This window comes from Branchiostoma lanceolatum, chromosome 10, assembly GCF_035083965.1.
Source record: "Branchiostoma lanceolatum isolate klBraLanc5 chromosome 10, klBraLanc5.hap2, whole genome shotgun sequence".
Lineage (NCBI taxonomy): Eukaryota > Metazoa > Chordata > Leptocardii > Amphioxiformes > Branchiostomatidae > Branchiostoma > Branchiostoma lanceolatum.
The window spans coordinates 12,823,630-12,837,802 of record NC_089731.1 but is presented as its reverse complement, the minus strand read 5'-3'; the positions used below and the strand labels follow the sequence as shown (position 1 = coordinate 12,837,802).

The window sequence follows — 14,173 nt, the reverse complement described above, 5'->3', positions numbered from 1 at the left end:
GAGGATCGCAAAAGGGTAAAATTGTTTCCTAATGAGAGATGTGGTACTTAAAATACTACCAGTAAAAGTGGGCTTAGTGTCAGGCAATAGACATTCACAATGTATTGTGCCAAAGCATCATAATAACACGCTTACATGTAGCTGACTGCTGTACAACTACAATGTATTCTACTGTGATATGACTACATTTGCTAGCACTGTATGTGGTACTGTTATGTCTATTCTTATAAAAAGACCCAAGTTAGTCAATCAGACAGTTGAAGTGGACGGTTAGGAAGATATTAAGATTAGAAAGTAAATTGAAGTTACAGATAATACTGGTGCTAGTTACAATGGTGCTACACCTAGTACTTAGTTACTCTGATCGCCTTTAATTAAAGATACAACATTGGATCTGTTTTGAATCCATAGTTTGTAAGATACATTAAGCAGAGGATGTATTAAACAGCTCTGTAGTACTTCATGATTAACAATAGAAGTACATATAGCCTTTTGATACATGTATGCAAGAGTTTCAAAAATCTGTTTAGAGTTCTGTTTGAAGGAAGTTAAGATATATGTCTGTGTAATCTTCTGATAATGAAGAAGATGACTTTCAGAATGTGGAAAGTGGTCACAATAAAGATTTGTATATACATATAATAGTTTGTTTGTCTTTTCTTGCTTGTGTGAGATTGATTTCTTAACTATAGACTTAGAATAGAACGGAACTACAAATAGATTCTGTAAATATTGTTAACCCCTCTTTAGTCCCTCCTTTAAGATGTCAACCTTGTTTGATGACACCTACTTGACAAGTGTGCTCACACTATACACATGAAACAGTTTGGATGCTGACTAAGGCAATTCCTGAAACATTTAGGAAGGGATCTGGAGGGTCGTACAACTCACATGTATCCTATAGATTATACAAGATTCCCAAAAATTCCCTGGCAAATTTGCTCAAGAATGTTGACAAAGCAAGGAGGTTTTTCAAAACCTCCTTGGACAGAGGAAACATCCCACGTCACATGTAGTTCTATGCAATCTTGAATCTGAAGACAGAAAAAAGGCACCTATAATACTCTCTCACAAAACATCTGTAGCCTCTGTCTTTGCCATCAAGCTTCCTTAAAAAATTCTAGAAAAACCTCCCAGAAAAGACCAAGGACTCTTATGTCATGTCTATCCCCAGGAGACAGGGATTAAGAAATAACATTACACGTAACATCTAATAACATAATTCCACCAGGGTACATAATTCTGCCACCCTGAAAAGATATATACAAACAGATCTCCAACCCAAAGTCCCCCAGTATAATGCACTCCTGTTTTTCTGAACTGTGCATATCTGGGGGGTGCTGCCGTGACATCTCTCGAACCCACTGTTTTTCAATCAAAGTAGCGGCTTTATGTAACCCAGCGGATTAACGTTAATGGAGGTTAGGTCTGGTCCAGTAATATTTGGACTGTGTTAATTTTATAATAATGTACAATGAGAAAGCAACATGCTAAGTCATGGCTGCGTACACATGCTGATTCAAACTACAAAGTTACTGATGAAGATTAGTTACAAACTAACATGATACGAAAGTTGCTACTGTATCAACTCCTGTCTTCTGATCTCCATTCAAAATATGTAGAACGTGTTTGATATGTTCTACTGTTCTAGACACTGTGGGAGTCACTTTGGCCGAACAAAAATGTAAAGAATTCCTATGATGTAAATCACATCTTCATGTTTGCCATTTTTCTTCTCCCTCCAAACTGACAGGTATGAAGATGCTAAATAAAACTATTAGCTCCATTTCTTAAAATCATAAATCAGTTGAAGGCCCCACCCCCTCCCTGCCCTCTCCATGCACCCTCCTTACCCAGTTTGATTGATCACATGACACTAGATCATTCCAGTAATGAGACCAAGATGCTCCTTCCTTATACAACAAGGATGTTCTGAATACTGTAAATGCAGAAATGTTCGCCGGGATTTAATTTCACGGTAGGGAGAAAATGGAGTGTTCGCGGTGGTTTTGAGTTCGAGTTTGAAACAATTATAGCGCTACAGAAACGCGGCAAAAAAATGTTTGCGGTGGTTTTAAGAGCTCACCGCGAAAACCGCGAACATAAAACCACCGCAAACATTTCTGCATTTACAGTAGCAAGTCTCTCCCATAAATGGAGCCCCTTACTCTTTCCTTTGATACATCAAACAGGATTTTCAGGATTTTTGCCCTGTAGGAAACATTGTTCTTTTAATGTTAATGACCTTCAAATGACTTTGATGGATGCGTATAGAACTTCAAATCTTCAGAAAGCATCTTGAGTATGTAACGTTACATGCGGGGCTAAATTTGTAAAACTAAAAAGAAATAAAGAAATCCTCCTGGTCTGGCTTTAAGCTGACTAATGTCAAAAAGTTGAAAGACTTTTTCATATAAAGTTACATGTACATACTAACATAAACATATTCATTCCCCAAAGCCTCTCAGTATCACTTGAAGGTAGAAATTTCTAATCTTTTAACCAATTTCAGATTCAGAACTTTTGGACTCTTCTGGCTATGTATCTTCTCATTAACCTTGTATGAAGGTCGGCATGGGGGGGGGTGGTCCCCAGGCCCTGGGGGTCCCAACAACACTTTATGCTCAAGTCAGAAGAACCCTCTATGTATTTTGCGTAATTGCAACGCTAAAATCAAGAAAGGCAATCAGGCAAAATGTGGTCACCTCACTATGAATTACGTGTCTACTTTTCCTATGAGTTACGGGAAATAAAAATAGGCTACCTACGCCTTACAGAAAAGAGCATGCAGACACAGCTCTTGTACCCATTTGTATTTTAGCTGCCTGGTACCCAGTACCCAGGTATCCAAGACAACTGTCTTGTGACCAGCAACAATTAAGATGAGAATCTTCACTGTTTCTAATCTTCCACCCATCTCAAATCAAAGGTCATCATTGTTGATCAAAGGGCTGATTTTTCCCCAGCAGAGGTTTCTCCACTTTCACCTTTTACTTTTCCATAAATCTTTGTCACTGACAGGCAGGCTGTTCCAATATCTCACAGATCATGGGTCCTGGAACTAAACTACATGCATTCATCTGCTACACATGTACAGTTATACACAGCCTTCTTCAACCTCCATTAACATTAATCCCCAGGTCCCGGGAGCGGCCTACTCGCCCCTTTGGGTTTTTACAGTGGTTCCCACACCGGCCCTGTGAGTAACGATTAGATCACACAGGAATATCGCACTCGGAGATTCGGGACGAGTCTTGAAAGAAAAGGCCTGGGGGAGTAGTGTAACAGTGGGGATCAACCTCCACTAACTGACCAGTCTAACTGGTCCGAACCTTTTAGTCTAGTGGTTAGCGCGTTGATTTCCCAAGCCGTGCGGATCGGGATTGGCGCGGGTTCTAATCCCGGGAGCGGCGTACTCGCCCCTTTGGGTTTTTACAAAGCTAATACTCATGAGTCTTCTTCAAATCATTTTCAAGCTTCCCCTCCCTCCTCGACATTCATAAATGGAACAGTCCTTAGTTACTGTAAATACAGAAATGTTTGCGGGGATTTAATTTCGCGGTAGGGAGAACATGAAGTTTTCGCGGTGGTTCTGAGTTCGCGTTTGAAACAATTATAGTAGCAATACAGTCATACAATGGAACAGCTTTTTATGGTGGTTTTAAGCTCGCGGTAAAGAGTTCACCTTGAAAATCGTGAATATAAAACCACCGTGAACATTTCTGCATTTACAGCACCCAGCAGCTTACCCCAGCCATCTAGCCTGGATACCAGACCTTTCGCGCGATGCGATGATAACCCCTTTTGGGCGGGGAAGATCGACCTAGTAGTAGGGATAGAGTTGGCACCCGGGATCCGGAGCGCTTGGCAGCCAAACTCTGATTTCTATCTGTGGCGGCGGCGCGAGTTGCTTCCCCAGCCGTAGGATTAGCGCCAGGAGCGCGGTGGTCTGGCACCCAGGCTACCAGCCATCTGGCTGCCTGTTCCCAATCCTGTTGTCCAGACCCCCACACCAATGATTTTGAGTGACAGACAGACAGTTCTTGTAACCTTCTCTTGACAGTTAATTTAGCTCCGAAACATGCCAAGAATCTCCAGTATAGTGTGGGATGAAAGAATAACAAAGTTATCCAAAAAACAGTTTTCTGGAAAAGTGGCTAAATTTTTAGTCACATGGCAAGGCCGACTTTTGCAGATGTTACAGGGACATTTTACAGAAAATACTCAATGTTTCATAAAAGAATGTGTGTAGATAAACGTTAATTGCAAATATACTATTCATATTCCTGTCTGAGTCTTATCTTACACACAAATTTCTTCAAGCACGAGTGTAGGGCTATGTGTATAATTGCCATTTCAGCAAATAACATTTATAGCAAGGATTCGAGTTGTGATTTTAAAAAGGCAAGGAAGAGTACAATGATAGAGAATTTGCTGAGACATGGTTGCCAAATAATCCAAAAAAAAAGTACCTACAGGTAGGCGACATAAAAGTCACAATTGATATATGGTTGATACTAGTAACAGTTTTAAGAAAGTATTGGATGAGCAAATAGATGGAGGAAGGATAAAGTCTAGTTAAGGGTGCCTGCAAAGGGGGGGGGGGGATTTGAACAGCGCTTCGCACACTATGCCTACACTATGCTATTAACTCAAGAAGACATCACTACATTTTACACAACATTTTTACCACCTCACTACAAGTTGCATATAATCAAAAAGCTTTCCCTACAGATTACAGGAAATTATAACATCTTGCCTATATCTTACACAAAACAGCATACCCAGGGCCTCACTACAGTTCGATCAGCCTAGAGGAAGGAGGGTCTGCATGGGGGGGTCCCAACAACGCTTTATGCTGAATTCAGAACAACCCCATACGCATTACGCTAAAATTAAGCAAGACAATTATGTAAAATTTGGTCGCCTCGCTACAAATTACGTGACTAAGACAGCTTTCCCTGCGAATTACGGTAAAATACAAAATAGGCTGCCTACGCCTTATGGAAAAGAGCATGCAGACCCTCAGAAAGGACACACCTGTCGAGTATGAACCCATCACAGGAGATGGGAGCAGACAATGATGGATGCGAGACACAGAAAACCGGATATAAGGAGACAGATACAGTCTAGTGGGACTACTTTCTGGGAAGTATCATGAAATTTGTTATCACCATATTGCTACAAGCAGGCAGACTTGTCAATAAAATGTCTTCTAAGGTTTATGCTTAAAATGAATCACTTTAAATATTTAAAGAATCTGGGACTTCTAAATCAACACTTGCATAGCCAAATGAATGGCACAATTTGTCATACATGTACTCCCTTCAAATAATGCTACCTTCATTTCTCATGATAGTTTTTATGAAAGACAATCCATAACAATCCTTCTAGTAGCCAGGTATCCAAACCTATCATAGCTCCCGATTCTCCTCTCCGCAAATATTTGTGGAGGCTCAGGAGCTATAGATATAATGGATACCTGGCTATCGTTCTAGGGCCATCCCTTCCTTAGATTTAATTGATAAAAGTTTATTAGAAAGTTCTTGCCCGAGGACTTATTGCAACATGAAGCAATGTTTAGAAAATGGATACAGACAGTGCAAGTTAACAATGGTGACAAGTGGAACAAGTGATTCTTCTACGAACTATTCTGACTATGCATCCGCTAAAGTTTTCTGCTGTGTGTGGCTTTCCTTCCCTTCTCTCTACCAAATATCTGCTGACAGGAAAACAGATTTGATTTTTATCACAATCCATCTTCATGCAGATTCCAATATGCCAGGGCTGACTGGCAGGGACGGAGGGCAGCAAATGGAAACCCAATGGCAGAGATGACCTCAGGACACACTGGACTATGTGTGTGTGGTGCAGCTGTCCAACATGGGCCAGTCTGCCTTACTGCTGACACATACAGTGTTGCTGTATCAGAAATACCAATATGGAACCTAAAAGGAGCCCAAAGCAATTTCTGAATGTAAAAACTGGAAATATTCTGGATATGGCAATCTGTATGATATTAACATTTACAAAATTACTTGCTCCTATTAGCTCATTTCTCATTAGGAATTTAACATTAAAAAGAGCACAGAAACAAACCGCACGAGGAGTCCTTTATATATTGGGATCACCAATAAATCAGAGCTCAGATTTTCACTGTCATTGATCTGAGTTCTCACCACAAAATTCATTTTTGCTCCATGAAGGTCGATATGTATTGGGATAGTGTTACTATTATATAGAGGATTAGAAAATTGAATTTGAAAATCCGACTTCCAACGTTCTGAAATCGTGCCTCTCCAGTGTATGTAGCTAAATGTATACATTGAACATTTCGTGTTTGAAACAATAGTCGCGCTACGGTCACATAATGGAAACCAAGTCAGAAACCAAGATAGCTGCATACTTACCATTGATAACAGGTGCCTCATAATACTGTACAATGTACATTACGTACTGCTTAAACAAGGGGGTAGGTGGGTAAAATTGTTCGCGGTGGTTTTAAGTTCGCACTGATGAGTTCACCGCAAAAACAGCGGACATAAAACCACAGCAATAATTTCTGCATTTACAGTATCTGGGTAGGTCCCCAGGCTATACAGGACACTCCTTGATCAAGGCTGGACATCCACATAATGACAGTGTCACAATGACTATAACTGGCACATTTTGTCTGAGCGGCACTTCAAATTTACAATGCCTAATGCGGCACTACAACCTTGACACATTAAACATATCAAAGTCACAGACAGAAGGTTTATATCAGGATGATAGCTGATTCCAGAAGGCCGTTAAACAGCAGACACACAGACTTTGTCTCTGGTGTTATTAATTCTGCTGGCCCACACTCAGGTATTTGCCAGTCCTTAGATAAAAACTTAACTAAACGACTTGTTATCTCCATGAAAAATGGAGATATTGTTTTGGGTAAGTATGCGTGTCTGTGGGTTTGTGTGTGTGTTTGTGTTTCTGGATTTTTGTAGTCAGCATAACTTAAGAACCTCTTGATGGATTATGATCATCGTATTTGGTATGTGGGTAGATGTTGGGAAGAAAAAAGTCAAGGTTGATTTTGGGCCCCCTTGTATGTGACATTGGTACTGCAGCAGAACTTCCGTTTTTTTCTATCTTTTGACCTGGACGTGCTATGGTCTTGTTCTATATTCTTTGGGTTAACCTAAACAGATAACAAAAGGGGATCAGAAATCATTAATCTTTTTTAAAATCCATACTTCTCTGCAATGCTTTTCAGTAACAGGTACTATGTTAAAATTTCATACATTGACAAATTAGTATGACATATACTTTAGATGCAAAATAATCATCATTAAGTTCATTGGCATGTTCTATTGGCATGTAAGGATGTCTAAAGTAATGAATTTCATTTACCCCCAAAAAGTCATTGGCATGTCCCTTCCTTAATAAAAGGTTTAAACCTCCTTGCTTTATCTATATCAGCCCCTCAGCATCTTTATCTATAGTACTATTACAACTTTAGCAGGAAAAAAATTTAAAAAGGCTGCTTTTAGGCTCTTCCTGCTGTAGATCTAGACCTGATATAGTGGAGTGTACACCATCACCATGGTAGAAATAAATAAATGGTAACAGGAACACACTCTTCCGAAACCTTTGACCAGGTTGATATTTAGGAAGTCTTGGTGTCCACGGAACTGATTAGAAACGGCTGTCTTTGTGCTGGATTCTGATATCTTCAGAAAGAACTTAACTTGATAGGGGCCCACAGGAGGAGTTGCATTTTATGCCATGTTGATTCGTTGGTTTGATTATATGGATAACATCCTCTGGGGACCCAAAAACTGATGGAAGCAAGCCAATAAAAAAAAAATTGGCAAAAAAAAAAGTTGCCTTCATTATGAAATCTATGTGGTGAGGAAGGTTAACGTTAAAACAGAGTATGGTATTAAAATATAAATTCCTTATTTTTGTTCTTTCAAAACATCTTCTCTGACTTTGGAATCGACTTGGCATGCTACGACAATCAAATCCATCTCCCGAAATATCTTTTTTTACAATTTACAGCATGTATTTTCTCATTTTGCAGCTGCTTTTTTACGATATACAGTATGGCCAATAGACAGAAATCAATTAAACTAACTTAAAGAATCTTTTGAAATCACTTAATAGAATTTGAATGAACTTGTAAATGTAGGAGAATATGATTTTAGACTTTGGATGTTATTTTGCAATTGTTTCATCTCTACTTAGAATTCAATAAAGTTGCCTCAAAGAACAATTGATAGAAATAATTGATGAATAGGAAATTCTTAGCATTTCTTCAAACTTAATACCTCACTTTTCTTTCATCTTCAACATAAATATTCTATATGGCTTATAATACAAGAGCTTACTTTTGACAGCCAAAAACTTTGCATTGTCACACAGAGCAGACAGAGGTCTCTGCTGCACATGCCCAAAAAGTTGATGAGCACAGATAATGACCATACAACAGATACAAGAATGTGTGATGCAACCTCAGTCTTTCAATGTAACTTAGAATCTAAATTAACAAGAGACATTATATAATAAATTAACAAGATCTGATTATGACTGACTTCCCTTCATACACTTATTGTCTGACATTTATAGTATTTACACTATACAATATGTTCATTCAAATTATCATTTGACTTTCATCTATAGATTCCTTTAGAAAACAGACCATTTTCCATCTGGCCAGTTCATGACAAATTGAAACATTAGGAATATCATGACCAGGGCTCACTTTTATTCCACACAACGATCACAGTACAATGTAGCATTGTGATACTACTGTCAACTGCAAGGTGGCTCTCCTGACCAAACTTGTCATGTACTGTAAGTGGCTGTGGGCTATCAAGTCTACATGTTCGCTACAATTAACTGTGTAAGGCAATAAATAAATCTGTTACAGACCAGAACTAGATAAGCATAGAAAGCAATTGTTCAGCAATCAAGTTATCAATTCAATAAGTTACCAATTTGAGAAATTACCAAATAGTCTGCTATTTTTTCATCTAAAGGTAGTTTCATGTCTCCAAATGTAATAAATCAACTCTCTGGACTCCAAAGTTTGCATCACAATGGAACGGCTTTTCAAGGTGGTTTTAAATTCTGGTAAAGACTTTGCCGCGAAAACCGCAAACATAAAACAACCGCATATATTTCTACATTTACAGTAACTGACAGAAACCTGGGGAGACTTTAGAGATCTGAAGATGCACTGAAACAGAAAACTGGCAGTGTGACTGTGAGAGGCATTTGGTGTCACCAGTCAGGTCACCCCCCACCCTGATGTGTACTGAGGGCTAACTCCATACATCTGGAAACATTGGGAGGGTGGGATCACCATGGTTGACAAGCTTTGGGGGGGTCCACAGAATTTTGAAAAATATATTGTTAAGGTGGAGTAATAGCAAATTGTATAGGTGAAAGATCAAAGATACATGTACTTAAATCAAAAACAAATACATGACTGTATACTTTAGAGGGATTTTCTGTCGATACACTTACCCCCATTAACATTTATATAATCCCCTGGGTTACAAAAATCTCACAAAAAATCTGTCACATTAAAAAACAGTGGATTTGAGAGATCTCTAGTGCAGCACACCCCAGGGGTTAACAGTTTAGATATACTGTACATGTACTGGAGTGCATTGGGTTGGAGATCTGTTTGGACCTATCTATTTAAGGTGGAGGATGAATGTACCATGATGGAATTACATGTATGTTAGTACTAAAGTAGAATGTTGAATACAGCCAATGTTGACAATGTATTAAAAAAAACTCCAATGGTCCAAATTCTCAAAATATGCTCCATTTTCCAGTTTAGAAAGGAAGATTGCAAAACTAACTTTACTGATAGCATTGATATTTCTAAATTAGCCAATAAGATATTGTAACACGTCGATGAGGATCTAGATTAGACATCCAGGTAATAAGGTACGCCAAAAAGCAATTACTCATATAGACAAACAACTGGATATAATTTTGGAAACGGTCAGACGTTTCAAGTAGCATCCACTACTTTTCGTCAGTGACTGTGAGCAAGATCAGTTGAACAGCAGGTTTATAACCGCGAACCCCGCTGGTTCGAACGTGGAGTAAGGGAGGCAATATATGAGAGGATATACAATCCAACCCTCAACAGGAAAGGAGGGCTAAGGGTGGAACTGTCTGGCACTTGGGACATAGCCTTGGGGGCAAACCAGCTTTAGCTCCTATATTAAAACAATAGGAGCTTTACTATATTAGATACTCTGTATGGCCCTATATTAAAACAATAGGCGCTATTGTCCCCTTTTACTTCAACCTTGTCTTGAGTTGTCTAATTCGCTTTCTATTGGACTATCTAAAAAAAAAAAATTGTCTTCTCCTTATTTGCATATCAATTCATAGTTTGTGGTTATAAACCTGCTGTTCAACTGATCTTGCTCACAGTCACTGACGAAAAGTAGTGGATGCTACTTGAAACGTCTGACCGTTTCCAAAATCATATCCAGTTGTTTGAGTAATTGCTTTTTGGCGTAAGATATTGTAACACATTATATCAGTTTCAAAACCTACCTGTTCAACTGATATGGCTTCATTCTGGTTTTACCCTGTTCATGACTTATCACAGTCAGTCAAAAGATTTGAAATTCACAGGAACTAAGTTCCAGATTTCGGTTGTTCCACCAATTCTTTCTTTAAGATTTCTAATTGACAGGTATCCTATGGCATACCTGAAATATTTGGGTAATTAGCATATTCATTTTCAGCCCTAGAAAGTTTGGATATCATCCAGCCATGAAACCACAGAAGTCCCCACACATGTGGCCCCCCTTTTTTCAAATTTCTAATTGACAGGTGTCCTATGGGATACCTGGGATAATTGGGTAATTAGCATATTCATTTTCAGCCTTAGAAAGTTAGGAAATTGTCCAGCCAGGAAACCACTGAAGTTGCCACACATGTGGCCCTTTTTAAAAATTTCTAATTGACAGGTGGCCTTTGGCATACATGGGATAAAATGGGTTAATTTATAGCATATTCATTTTCAGCTTTAAAATGTTTGGACATCATCCAGCCATGAAACCACAGAAGTCGCCACACATGTGGCCCCCTGCCTTGGAGACTGTCCCAGAATTTGTCTGTTGGTCTTCTTGAGTACACTTACAGGTTGTACAGGTTCGAAACACTCTACCATGACAGGACCAACAAGTCTGGTTAAACCGCAAAGAAATGTCCCTAACTCTTAAAGGTTCTTGTTGTCACTCTACATACATGTACATGTACCTGAAGTAGGCATCCTTCCTCCATACATATAGATGCATGCTGAGTCAGCAAAAATCATAATGGGTGAATTCTGGATGGAATTTGTCTAGGGCAATTTCTAGATGGTCTTTGATATCTTGTATGGTTCTACCAATATCAAGTCTTCTTTAGATTTGTGACCTTAATCATATGACAGCTTAGCCTTATTGTGTGTTTTGGTAATATCATATTATGTTAACACTTTATACATGTAGGAACCAGTACAACTACAAGTGCCTGTAATTCTCATCCTCAGTGTAGTAACTGACAACTTTGAAGCAGCTGATAAAAATGATCAAGCTGAAATTCTATTCATGATATCTTTATCGTTCTGTACTGCATACTGACTATACATATGTATAGCATAATATCATCAACGTTAAAACTATCACGTCCCTAAATAATTCTATATTGAAACATCTACTGAATGAAGAGTAGAGTTTTTAACACATGAAAAAGAAACATTTCTGGAAGAGGTTAGCACACTTTTAAAGCCAACAACTTGTAGCTCAACCTTACCCAGGTCTACATGTAGATCTTTTGGAACAAGTTCCTTTTGGCAACATCTTTGAAAGGTTCAGCCAACAGAGGCAAAACGTGCAGCCAAAAAATCTAACATTATGTAACAAAGAGTGGACGGCTGGAAAGCTTATCAGTTTTTGATGATAAAAGGATTTTGTATAACCCGAACAAACAACAAATCTTAAACATCCTGACCTGATCTCTCCATAGAAGTCTTCTGGACATCTCGCAAAGTCTTCTTGTCTTCGATTGCGAATCACTCAGTCTCTGTGGCATGTGTGAGGAGGTGACTGAGATGAATTAGCTTCGAACCAAACACAAGATCTACACTTGGCAAATGGCCATAAAGCCATTCTCATGTACTCTTGCAGCTTTGTCCAGATATCAAGCTTCACAGATTTGATAGTCATGGTCATTACCTCATACTGCGGGGCAAAGAAACCCCGTACAGCTCTCAGTTTCCCATCATAGTGGGAGGTTTATGTGACAACATAGTCTTCCCCCTTTGATTGGCCTTGAAGTTTAATGTCGGGACAGTATATCACCGACTTATCGCCGACTTTTAAACTCCCAATGACCAGATGTGTGGTACTGCCATAGGAGTCGTGTTGAGTCTAAGTTCAGCTACTGTGAACTAGAGTCAGAGTGTAACCAAGGGTGCATAACCTGTTGTAAATAGGTTTGTCAACACCACATTTGTATGTCTACTGCACACACATTCTCATCTATCACCCATCCATATCATTTAAAGATTTTGATGGCAAAAAATAAAAACTACTTACTGAAACAAGCATTAAACCATCTTTAGCCACAATGCACTGTGTGTTATGAAATGTTCTTTAAATGCTTCGAATCAAAATAAACATTGTTTCGTCTATCATTTCTTTATGTATAGATGTGCTCAATATCCTGTGTTGTGTATTGCTATCTGGACGTACGGCAATGACCTTGACGGTTGACGGTTCTAGGTGTTTATGGCCCGAATGACAAAAATGCCTGTTATATGACGTGCGGGGCCGATTCACATTTAGGAAAAAAGGCGGCATACATCAAAGTCAACATCGCTATCATACGTTGTTGTCGTACATCCAGAAAATTTTCCCAGTGTGTATCAGAATTCAGGTCCGAGTTAGGTCTTTACATCAGTAGTGGGCTAAGTTTATAGTGGACAGCATCTCACATAAAGTTGCTAAGCAGGTACATGTGTACTAATCTGTATCTTATGGCTTGACCTATAAAACCTTTATGTGTGACATTATCTCTAGTTGTTGCCAAGAAGACAGGTCCCTGTCATTGTGAAGAAGACCCTCTGTCTCCTACAGGCCCCATGGGATGAACTGTTGACACCTTAGCCCAGGTGAGTGGGGGTGACATGTGGTAGTAATACCAGGATTGTTCTGATAGAAGCCCCATGGCTTGGGCAGTCACATTCACATTACAATGTCAATGTCTGCAACACGACACTTGTCATTGTGTTTAACCTTCTCCCTGCTGCCTAACTCAGTAACCAATAGAGAATTGGGTGCCAAACGGCTACTTCAGTGTGCTAAAGGTTAAAAAGACTTAAGAATTCTTTGTGCAAAATAAATGTAGTTTTTACAGGTACTACCTGCTTGGAGGGAAACATTTCCCTAAACTTATGGCACGAAAAATACATAAACTATCATCATCATCATCAGGTGGCTGTGCAAAAGTCATTTGTCAATTCTGCATACAACTGTAATAACTATTTAAGGGAAGGACTTAACAACTGTGAAGGCAAGGGAAGACTGAAGGGACCATTGAAAGTTAAATTGTATATTCCCGATACTGTATTGAATTTCCTATTTTTCAGGAATCTTTTCTTCTTCATAACATTCAGGTACAGTCCCCATTCAAGCCATGCATGCCCTCTGGTGGCAAACGTTGGAAGTGCAACCTATGCAACACTTGTCCAAGACTACATGTAGGTATTGTCCATGAGGGGAGAGTTTTTAAAAAAAATGTTTAAGCAATGAAACATGGAACCTTGCCATACACACCACTTAAACTTAAACCTTGTACTTCCTCATGCCCATTCTTGCACCATTTACCATAACATTGACCTTGAATACATTTGCACAGGTGCCAAGTTTACCCTACAAGATCAGGGCTATGCACCTCCAGGATCCTAGCACCATTTGTAATGAAGTCTTTAGCAAACTTACACTTATATTCAAAGCTACCAATGTACATCTGGTTCATAAGCTTTAAGTTTAATTTTCTGTCAAAACTGCTTTCAAAAAAGGTTGATACACCAACGACTACGTGAAAGGAACCCAAAAGACAACTTCTTCCAAGTTCATGCTTCTCTGAGACCTACTATTTATATTCCACC

At 39.0% G+C, this 14,173-nt stretch overlaps 1 protein-coding gene across 1 annotated transcript in view; it reads right to left on the bottom strand.

Annotated features, from left to right (window-relative positions):
- The window catches only part of LOC136442970 (serine/threonine-protein kinase mTOR-like), a 146,951-nt gene that overhangs the window by 92,743 nt on the left and 40,035 nt on the right, over positions 1-14,173 (bottom strand). The window lies entirely within an intron of this gene.